Consider the following 12159-nt stretch of genomic DNA (forward strand, 5'->3'; position numbering starts at 1 on the left):
TGTTGTGGTAAACGCTCAGCCACGAAGACAGGAAGGTTCTCCAGAGAGCGTCTTCAAAGTGCTAAATGTGTGGACTTCTATAACGAGTGCAAATGAAATCTTCCAACTTCACAGGTGCCGGCGTCCGCCGACAAGTGGTTAGCGTGGATTACCAGTCGGGATTATCCTGTGGTTGCTTTACCGTAGAGGGAATTCTTACGTTGCTTGCTCTAGACGTTAGTAATAGAGAATAGACCCATGACGTCACGAAATTGGATGTACTAGAATACCTCAGACTCGGTCCAGAAGAAGATTTGCCAAAGTTCCACCCGCTCTTGAGTACTTCTACACACAAGACATCTCGGTTTTACCTACAGAATATTCCGAGCGACCTTGCAGACGCCAAGAGACGTACAGAAACCTTCCTTACCTTGATTATTTGCTGATCTGTTTAGGTGAAGGTTTTCCCCGTGTGTCCGTCTCAAATACGGGTGAAGTAGTCACAGTGTTGACGCACCGTTATTCCCGACCCGTAACGCGGTTACACTCCTTCACTTTCCCAGGAACGCTTTACCTTCCGAGCCACGCTGGAAATTCGATCGGTTCGCCTGTCGAGGCCTCGCAAAGTTACCTACGGTGCCAGACGACCCCTGTGTGTGTGTTAGTGTGTGTTAAATGCCTGTCCGGCTAGCGGGGGAAACCTTTTTCCGGGGCGGAGTTACTTCTCGCAGGTGATTTATGGCGGTGTCCAACACGGAACGTTACTTTCGGGAATCCCTAGGTCGTGGGGGATCCCTGGAAGGAAGTACAACTGCGGTGACTCGCACTACAAGCGGGATCACTGTCGCACAGGGTACCAGAGGGGTTTGAATGCAATAGAAACGTACTCTTGCAGCTGTTTACCTTGCAGGGGAAAGTCGAAAATTGTGGAAACTGCAAATATCTAGGTTCCGCAATCGTGGTTTACCTGCGCGTATTACCTTTAGAGACCTTTCTGCGTGACAGGATCTTGGGATCGTACCGAGACAAAATTCGGCAAAGCCCCATCTCGTTCTGTCTCGGTCTCGAGTTGCAAACTTGTGAAACACGGTTTTTACCGACTCAGAAATTCAATGGTCTTTCCTGCTTCCCCAAACATGGTCCCGAGTTCGAATCCTAGCCAGGATGTGTTCATTGTGGGCGTGCCATCATCACCGTTCACCCGCATCCTCGCGATTAGCCAAAAGTGGCAGAAAAGCGAAGTAAAATAAACCACTCCCAATGAATCCAACAACATTGTTTCTAGGAGATACTTTCCTGAATCTAATTTTATTATTAATTTACCTCCAGCGTTCTTGACTCGATTTATTCCCGGTTGAGACGTCATTTAATTATGTTTGTGTTAAAGCATCATAGAGTGGTGTGAATTTGGAATTCGGTTTGAGAGCCTTTTTGATGAAGGTGAGCGGAACGATTGCAACACAGTTTAATAACGAGGAACAACATTCGTGGTAGAAGTGACGAAAGCATATCAGAACTTCCGACAAGTTTTCCTTATCTGCGTCCTGGAAGACAATGAATAATCTTTTGAGCGATATATTATTTATTAATTTAACAGAAGCTTCCAAATACAGCATTAACCATTTTACATTGGAACGTATTAACAACTAAAGATAACAACGTAAACTAAAGTTTACATGTGATAAAGTGACTTCCATACTTTGCTCAACAGCCTTGTAAAACGTACCCGATTTTCAACAATGTTTTGACTGGGCAGGCTGTGGAACAGGGAACGGTGGATGAGGCATAATGTTGGCTTCTGAGAAGCGAAAGGTTGAGTGCTTCTTGTAGTGCGAGGTGGCACGCGAAAATGAATTTCCCGAAGACTTGTCACTTCTGATGTTGCCATTGGCTACTTTATGGTCTGCCAAGTTATGTCTCTCATGAGAAGTTTGGATATTTAACATTTTTAGAAGAATAGGCTTTTTCAAGTGTTTTGTGGGTGGAATTCGATGACGAACAATGCTCAGGAAGAAATTTAGAACGGAATTTAGTCCCATTTAAATTTGCCATAGACGAGATTGTAGAGCAGTATTCAATTTTAGGCTTTCACAAAAATGAACAAATATCTGTTCTGACCTTCTCCTATCCAAATTGCGTTTGACCTAAACTCTTACTCTTCCGCGCTTGCCGAGCGTTGACCTTTGAGGCAGAAACTACGCTATTCGTCAACCCCACGTTGGGGGTGAAGCCAGGCCATGAATAAGCTACACGGAAATCCAGAAATTTACGCGTCCAGCACACCAAGCAGTTGCGCGATAACTTTTCCAATAATACCAAAGAGGAGGTGGGATTAACCTACGAAGTGGCAAAAAAACGTATGTGAGCGCTGCTGTTTTGGTTTGTATCCCCTCACGTCGGTCCAACTGAAGTTTTTGATTGGCAGACGAACTGTCGAGCGATCGCTAGTGCGGGAAGCGGTATGAGAACCAAAGTCTGGTTCGAGGAAGCAATTTTGTGACAATACTAAGAACAAATTCATACTTGAAGTAAATAAAGATGCAAGCGTGATTTTTGTCCAAATAGTTTTTTACAGGAACAATGATGTATCAAAGTCCAGAGACGTTCCTGTATAGTTTTGTTAGGTGTTCATAGATGGCGGGATGTGTTCTATATCGTTTTAAGGCAATTTTGTAAAACTCATTTACATGTCTGTAAGCATCGTGTGTTCGAAACTGGACTATGCTATTTCCGTACCATTTGCAAACAAAGCTGTGAAGTTAGTAAACGCAGAAAGGTAGTTTAGACCCCTCAGAAAAAGACTATGAAATAGATTAATTAGATATAGCAGGTGTTTCAGATATAATTGAGGGGTTACTAAAAATATTGCAAGTAAAGTATAGAAGTTACGTTAATGAAACCAGTCCAGAACGATTTAGGAAAGCAAACAGTTTGTGCGTGTATGTTTTGTTACGCAGTTCACATTCCTACAGAAAGGATCGTGCGTATCATCGCAGCAATAGACACTGTGGCAAGAACTAGACTATCGTGTCGATGTATGCCGTGTCACCCTTGGTGCACACTTTGAATAGGTGTCAAAAAAGAAAAGAAAACTGCGTTTCTCGATCGTTCTGGTCTGGTTTCAGTACTTGACTCGCAATATTTTTTTGTAACCCTCCCTATTATTTCTGAAACACGTGGTATTTATACACAATACACACCTCACGTATCTTCAAAGATGTAGCTTTTCGCTCAACAGAGTGAGAGAACAGTGTCACGTTCTTTAACCCATGAAAACGCAAGTACCGATTGTGTAATTCCAAGAAATAATGGTGTTCCTGCATCAAAGTGTCACAGTTAACGTGGACATTGCCTTTCATTTTCGCTAGTATAAAACATTGTAGTCTCATTCTGCAACCGGAAATGTCGAAGCCGTGGAATTCGGCGTGCACATTCCGAAATTTGCGTGAACTTTATTGTAACTGTAGAATAGGCATCTGGAGAATAGGAAATAGCAGTAGAGAGCAAATCGGAGCTATTATATGCACGAAAAGAATACCCACAGAGTTTGGGGGCGAGAAGAAAGTTTCGCTAATATCCAACCCTATGTTTTCTCCGTTGTCGTGCAGTGTGCTCACCCACCCTGTTTCCCTACAACGATGATGTATCAATTTCGCCAGAGAATGGCGCTTTCAATGCAAATCAATGATGCGCTTCGGTCTATGACGTCGGTTTGTGTAGGGAATAAAATTTCAGGCTGCCTCGCACGTATGTCGATAATGCAGAGGTTCGAGTAATGGAAATATGGTCGGCGATAAAAAGTGGAACGTGCTGTCTATAATGTAACCTCGCTACTATCCAAATCGCTAATAATACCCTCTGTATTTTTGATTGGGGAAATGCAGCCGGGAGATTAATATTGGTAGAGTGGGATGCACGAGTATTACCAAGCAAATTGTCCCTCACAATGTGTCTTCTCTTTGTTTTATGCAAACAAAGTGAAGTTGTCAACCTACGTGCGTATATAGTCCTTAAAATTACGTAAGATGCAGGAGAAGAATTCAAGAAAATAGTCGTGGACAATTTGTCTAGCAACACTTTTGGATCCCACTGTATTCTTGTCTTAGTACTGCGGCAAGCATTTTTTTGCTAGAAGATTTCCCTTAAAGTACGCCATACGTTCTTGTAAAGAAAATAAATATTTATCTTCTGGTTTTGGATTCTCATTTGCTGTCGCAGTTGATGTAGATGCAGCAAAGAAGGATGTGACGTCATATGGCAGATCTAATCTGTTCTATCAAACATACGGACTCGTAATAATCATTATGGTCAATGTTATAGCGTGTAGGGTTAGTTCTACAGTATGATACACATCAGTTCAAGCACTACAGTGTTAGGTTATTTCCATATGCGTTGAGGTTTCATTTAATGTGCATGCATGCGCTAGACGTCACTAACGTCTGAAATTACCAGCTCTGCCGTGTGGGTGGGTGGAGCAAGCCATTCGAGAAGCTGCGAGACAATTCTGCACAACCTAACATAATCCACTAATATAAATGCCTGTGATATTTGGGTTTATTTACGTTCGGTTCTCAGTTGAGCCAAGAATTGCTTCTGTTTTGTACCTCCAAAATTACGTCATTTGGTCAGCGAATGATCATTCACTTCCGTTAATTGACTCGCCCGCACAAATTCACCTTGCATCTCTTCCCACGGAGATTATTTTGCAGTGTCGTATTTATGCAGCGAGACAATTTCATTCAAATCATTATCAAAAATTAATATTTGATTTCGTTGTTGTTCTCATCGGATATTTTAATTGGGTAAATGATAAATGCATTTTTGAAGCAGGCTTATAAATATAAATCGTTTAATTTTTTAAAAAAGGTATACATTTCTGTATGATAAGCGTTTGTATGGATGTGTTATTTATAAACAGCCAAATGTGAAGCTGAAGTTCCTACACAGATAAGATACTTCATAAATTCACAAAAGAACCGCTTAATACTTGAAACCGCGGAGGATCCGATACCCCTAGAACATTTTGATCCATCATAAAAAAATACATTATTTTGAAATGGAAACTTTATTTTATTTTATATTTTCTGTGTTTTATGTATTATAATCAAAGTATTTAGGTGATTTGTGATACACTTTGATGACAAATTATAATCATGAACAACTGAACACTTCAGATACGCAACATTTCATCACGAGAAACTGCTACTTGACGGGACATGTTCGGAGACCTCCTTCCCGGCCCAAGAACGCTACCTAAATATGACGTTGATGTAAAATGACAAGTGGGAACATGCTCAATACAGGATGATACAGAAAACGCAACCTGACGGTGATATTGCTGCACGTATAAATGAAACTTTACAGGGGTCAAATTGACCCCTCCCGTTGTTCTAGGGGTAAACGTGAAATTTCACAGAAAAAAATATATACCATCTGCGAAAGGGCAAAGAATTATGAAAAATCGCAAAATTTCAATAAAGAAATAAGAAAAACGGGAGAGTTAGTAAAGAAAGAGTGGAAGTAGAGGTAGTTTTGACCCCTCTGCCGTTCTAGCATTAAAAGCTGTTCGGTCCAAAATGAAAGAATGGACAATGTTTGTTGACACCGTAAACAATTTAAGCCTCAAATAGGAGTGTCTTATCGCGGAATTCTACTTGAATTCTCGTCGGAGCAGCCAACTTCAATCTCATATTCACACACAATCAGGTGCTGAAAGAACCGTGCTCAAAATTTGTTTCCGATCTCCAACGCAATTTTGCTCCGGCGGATATGAAAAAACAGCAGGGATTACCATGGTTGCAAGCTAACCAGATCAGACACTCATTTTACAATATCGCATTCTGGCTGCGAGTGCCCCGTCCCTCTTACGCTGCGGGTGATATGAAATTATTAAACCGGTTAGGATATATGGCGGTGAGGGAACGAAAATCAATGGCAACGTTCCGACACACATTGGAGTATCAGTATCCACGGTCTTGAAGCTGGAAATATATAATGTATCGATTGTTCTGTTACACGTATTCCCGCCCATCCCTTACAAAGTATTGGTTCAATGCAGCTAGGTGGACTTTCCCATAGCTATTGCCTAGTAAATGTTTTCGAAATGCCCCAGTTACTTTTTCAGGGAAAGAACTCCGCTCAAATGGCAACGCCGTGGTGTATTGGTTAGCGTAGACTGATTATCAAGCCTTTTTTTGTGGCGTGTAAGTTGCTCTTGTATGTCGGTTCTGCGCAATGTTAACGCTCATATGGGCGGGTTTCATGTGACGTCAGGATGCGTACAACCGCCATGTTTGCGGCCAATTTTATTTCTTGTTTGCAAGGAAATATCTACCATGTAGCATTCGTTAAATCTGTGTTAGTATATCCCGCCCGCCCACCTGAATTCCGTATGCTTAAGTCCTCAGTTATGGCTGCTCGAAGTCGCAATGAACAGTTTGTGGCGTACGTGAAACACACCTATTGAACACGAGCAGTCCAAAACAGCCATTGGGGTGGGGTGTAAGGAGTGACCTTTTCAAGACACCCAAGCCTCACTCCCACGTAGTACACCCTGGACTGCATTTTGCAGACTAACGAGGCTCTGGTGTCTTGACTCATGGCCAGTATAATCCGCTATGGCAGTTTGTTGCGTGTTGTCTATGTGCGTTATTGTTCCTTCATCTTTCATCTTATCGCCATTCACCCTTTCAACTTCGTGATTACCAAAAATTGGCAGAAAAGCTAAGTAAAATAAAGCAATCAATCAATTAAAGCAGCTATCGAAGTCGATCATAAGCTAGATAAACTTCATTAAAATGTATCGACAAATGTGTGTGTGTTTTTACGGCTTATATAAACATTGCCTTTGTAGCATAGTGTTATGAATAATCACATTTTTTGGCATTTGTTGGACTGGTACCATAGTCTTCAACATTTCCTCTTTCCGTTCGTGTGCTCTTTGAACTTAAGTAATTGTTTTCTTATAGTACTTATAATGGTTTTGTTTGCATACAAACAGCCATGTAAATTTCCAGCTTCCGCCCCGATACCACGCTTCGTGGAGGAAACTGTCTAATCCCACCGTCAGTGTTTCCAAGTGGAAGTAACCTTTTCCTCTTCCTCACAGCCCCAAAGAACTATTTTTCCGATGACGTAGTGTTTCACACTATGAGCATCGCAACAAGAAGTCTCTGGTTCGATTTTCGGTGGGATGAATTTCAAAAGTAGCTCGAATCTCAAGATGATTATTTTTTTCATTTATTTTTCAGGCTTTCTTACAGATAGAATTGCCCGGTTTCCTCACTAGTTACAATAAATTTAAAATTTTGCACTGTCATCCATTAATCTACATTAAAATTGTCATTACCTGTGAAGGAACTAATATATTTTTGTAATATTCATTTTTAAAAATTTTGGTCTTTTCTACTATTTTGAATCATAAGTGCGTTTTTTATTTAGCATTTTTAAAACAAAATTTACACCATTAAATTCTTTATCATGGTTCGAGGGTCTGTCATTCAGAGGTACTGACAGAAACTCCCCTTATGAAACCCCACTGACGATCCACTCACATGTGATTCCTGATAGCCACTGATACACACACAACACCCCTTAAATTTTCCAGAAGCCAGGGTCGGTAATAATTATGCTTTTTTATTTTCTAAAAAAAAAAAGATTTTTGATTTTTTTAAATTTAAAACTAAATTTTAATTGAAAAACGCTTAAAATTGCTTGCATGTTTTTTGGCACCATACATATAGATATGTTTTCTACAGAATGGCTTTTTCTAGTAAACGACCCTGTAAAATATTTTAAGTTTGATTAAAGCAAATTAAAATTACATGCAAATATGCATTTTTCTGTTTGATACTGTATATATGAAGTTACTAATGAAATGTTTCTTGAGTGTATTTGATATGATCCATATTTTTATGTGACGTCACCAGTAGAAAATATAGTATATATTTATGTTGTGAAAGAAGGCGTAATTTCCTTGTTATTATATGTAGACCTAATATTGCACCTTGTTTGTAATGTATATCTTTTGTTTAATGTTTATTGTATTTTATGCTCTATTATGAGTAGTTTAAAGTATCTTCATGTTGATTTGTATTTCTAAACATGTATACATGTCAGTTTTGTTGGTAGCATCTTTTTGTAAATAGTGAGTGATTGATCTGTACTTGAATCTGTGTTCTGTTCTCGAAATAGTATAAAAGCGAGGATATCGCCTAAGAAATATCACACTTTCACCACGGAGCGACGAAGCTTTTCAACCTAAAAAGAACTCGGTGTTGTGCATACATCCTGATATGGTAGTTCGGGGTGCAAGCTAGGTCTATGTGATCATAGGCGTGCCGATAGCCACGCATTGAGTTTATGCGTTTTAGTTGAGTCAATTCATCGACAAAGCGAAATCCTCGCCTTCGTCTCATTAAATTATAAAACCTTTTAGTTTATCTACTGCAGCAATGTGGTTTTATTTCTCTGTGCTGTGAATATTGTCTTTGCCTAACACCAACCCTGTACCTGAGAGGAGTCTGTGTACTTCACAGAGTCTCATCGTTCACCGCTGAATATTATTAAGTTATTTGTAATAAATATAATAATACGTTTAATAGTATAATAATACAGATAAGAATGTATATTAATGAATCTCTAATAATTTCATCAGCTTTCCTTCAAGTGAAAATAATGCATTTTGGATGTACTCTATAATTGTAAGTTAAATTTTTTTATAGTCGTTGTAACTGAATTTTGGCAATTTTCTAATAATAGTTTGCAAAATTTCAAATGCCATATTTATTACAGTTTAATGATGATGACACTGTTTACGGGTTAGCATGATTAGTATTTTGTACATTTTTCTAAACAAAATGTTTGCTATTTTTGCTGATAAAAATTGTTGAATTTTAAATCAAGATAAATTTAACGGTGTTTACAGTTTACATAATGTCATTTCCTTTCGCATAAGCTTCACTCCATAAGTACATATATTTTGTTTCTCTTTCTTAGAGCCTAATAAACGCCATTAAATTATTACAAGATGAATGTTTGATTCTGATATCTACAAAATCCATAAGTACATTATTCTATATAATATTTATTTAATGTGATTTTAATCTTGCCAGAAGCCCCCCTTTTTTAATTGGCTCTAAAATGTACATGTCCACTCCCTAAAGATATCATTAAAACCAGTCGGATGGAAAATCCAGTACAAAACCTACTAACCCCCTCCCCCCCCCCACACACACACTTTCATCTCTCCAATATTGAGTCCTGGTGTAGTACCATCTGCAGTCTCTGCCAAATGAACGTCTTTCTTCCTCTTGCTTTACCACATCATAACTGAAGGTTTGGTAAATCCAAAGCGCATCTTTCAACTCCGTGGCGCGAACGTCTAGTTGGCTCATCAAGACAAACTTTATCAGCTCTTGATAGGAAACAGTGGATTGAAATGTGGCCTGCACATCTTGCCGAATTTACTTTGCAAAGTATTCCTGGAGCAAGACGTGCAAATGCTCGTCCTGACACCGGCGTAAGCATGTCCGCATCCTTCCAAGCGAGAGAAGATCCGAGCTGCTCTTCCAAGAAACCGTACGTGCCTCCGTACCGTCGACATCCCGCGTAAACCGTAATTTGATTTCCACGAACGCTGTGCCAACCCGAAGACCAACTTCCGACAAGTTTTCCTCATCTGCGTGAAATGGCAGTTTCCTGGAAGACAATGAATATCCCCGTGTCAACAGTATATTCGCACTCGGCGGTTCGTACTCGTAGCCATATACGATATTTTGGCGGCCATCGTGAGAAACGTACATTTATTTGCTTTGCGGGACCACACCCATTTCGTATAAACAAAATGTCTGTAATTCGGAGAATATTGTTTTAAAAATGTACTTGTGTACCTCAGGGGTTTCCCAAACGTTTTCGTTTCACGGCGCCCTAAGTGTTTCAAAATTTTTTCCCGGCGTCCAAGTCAGAATGTGGGCCTATCTAACACTTGCAACGCTGAGTTAGTGTGCTTGCCTTAATAAATTGAGAAACATTTTACATGTGAAATGTAGTAAATAAGCACATATTTGGAACAAACATACAATTGATTGAATTTAATTCGATGGTTCCATTCTAGAACCATGTGGTGACGAAGAAGTATACCCTACCCCAGCTAACTGTAGAGCAGGGACGCGCATATCGGCAGAGGAGGAGGAAAATCGAGTATTGAAGGCGCAGCGTTGCCAACCGTACGGAAATTTCTTGGCATGTACGGACGGACGCACGATTCAGTTGTCCAGACCTTAGTCCGTACGCTAAATGCACGGCTTGTCAAAATTTGCTCTTGCAGTTTTATTCCTAATGGCATACCGTATCATTTCTCTACAAACTAAAGTACGGAATTTTGGTTTAGCTGTTCCTCTTTTAACTACGTGAAACAGTCTGTCTATTGCCTGGGAAACACTGTCTTGTCTATTGCCTGGGAAGCACTGTCTTGTCTATTGCCTGGGAAGCACTGTCTTGTCTATTGCCTGGGAAGCACTGTCTTGTCTATTGCCTGGGAAGCACTGTCTTGTCTATTGCCTGGGAAGCACTGTCTTGTCTATTGCCTGGGAAGCACTGTCTTGTCTATTGCCTGGGAAGCACTGTCTTGTCTATTGCCTGGGAAGCACTGTCTTGTCTATTGCCTGGGAAGCACTGTCTTGTCTATTGCCTGGGAAGCACTGTCTTGTCTATTGCCTGGGAAGCACTGTCTTGTCTATTGCCTGGGAAGCACTGTCTTGTCTATTGCCTGGGAAGCACTGTCTTGTCTATTGCCTGGGAAGCACTGTCTTGTCTATTGCCTGGGAAGCACTGTCTTGTCTATTGCCTGGGAAGCACTGTCTTGTCTATTGCCTGGGAAGCACTGTCTTGTCTATTGCCTGGGAAGCACTGTCTTGTCTATTGCCTGGGAAGCACTGTCTTGTCTATTGCCTGGGAAGCACTGTCTTGTCTATTGCCTGGGAAGCACTGTCTTGTCTATTGCCTGGGAAGCACTGTCTTGTCTATTGCCTGGGAAGCACTGTCTTGTCTATTGCCTGGGAAGCACTGTCTTGTCTATTGCCTGGGAAGCACTGTCTTGTCTATTGCCTGGGAAGCACTGTCTTGTCTATTGCCTGGGAAGCACTGTCTTGTCTATTGCCTCGGAAGCACTGTCTTGTCTATTGCCTCGGAAGCACTGTCTTGTCTATTGCCTCGGAAGCACTGTCTTGTCTATTGCCTCGGAAGCACTGTCTTGTCTATTGCCTGGGAAGCACTGTCTTGTCTATTGCCTGGGAAGCACTGTGTTGTCTATTGCCTGGGAAGCACTGTGTTGTCTATTGCCTGGGAAGCACTGTGTTGTCTATTGCCTCGGAAGCACTGTGTTGTCTATTGCCTCGGAAGCACTGTGTTGTCTATTGCCTCGGAAGCACTGTGTTGTCTATTGCCTCGGAAGCACTGTGTTGTCTATTGCCTGGGAAGCACTGTGTTGTCTATTGCCTGGGAAGCACTGTGTTGTCTATTGCCTGGGAAACACTGTGTACGTCGACGGTGCCTAGGTTCCTCCTAGCGTAGAGTTGTGACAGTAATAGCGACGTAAGCCAATATTGCGAATATCTAGACAAGAGCCAAAGCAAACATCACGAAGTTTTGGTCACATGCTCTAGATTCTGGAAGAATTTCTAAAGAGATGGTTTTTTTTTTTTCAGATGTTAGAATACCGTAGCGGTCTTTCGCTGGCGTCGCCCAAAATAATGGAGACTTGTATAACAATATTTTGGCATTGAAATACGTGGTGAGCTCTTTGAGTGTAAGGGAGGCACCCGTCTCCATAACGTTGCACACACTTAATAACCACTTAATATATGTAGTAAAAATGTGTAAATGCTGATTTAATTCGCCAAAATATGGACTTATAAATTGTAAAATTTAAATTTTTAATATGACACTACACGAGCTACATAAAATACAGTACATTGACATTAATTGTAAAGCAACACAAAATGTGTTTTCATTTTCAGTTTCCAAAACAATGAATAACAAAATTTAGTTTGTGTTCCAACGTGAATTTCCTTCTGCTGTATTTTTATATGGACTAAAACTGCGTACAATATCGCAAGCAGTAATGGGAGTGTATTTCAAATTTGTCAGGCCACACTGGGACATGTAACTATTGCAAGAATA

The 12159-nt window shown here is 40.5% G+C and overlaps 1 protein-coding gene across 16 annotated transcripts in view; it reads left to right on the forward strand.

The window, feature by feature from the left end:
* The window catches only part of heph (polypyrimidine tract-binding protein 1 heph), a 1248713-nt gene that overhangs the window by 887226 nt on the left and 349328 nt on the right, over positions 1-12159 (forward strand). The window lies entirely within an intron of this gene.

The sequence above is a fragment of the Lepisma saccharinum genome, chromosome 26 (assembly GCF_977018435.1).
Source record: "Lepisma saccharinum chromosome 26, izLepSacc3.1, whole genome shotgun sequence".
In the NCBI taxonomy this organism is placed as follows: Eukaryota; Metazoa; Arthropoda; class Insecta; order Zygentoma; family Lepismatidae; genus Lepisma; species Lepisma saccharinum.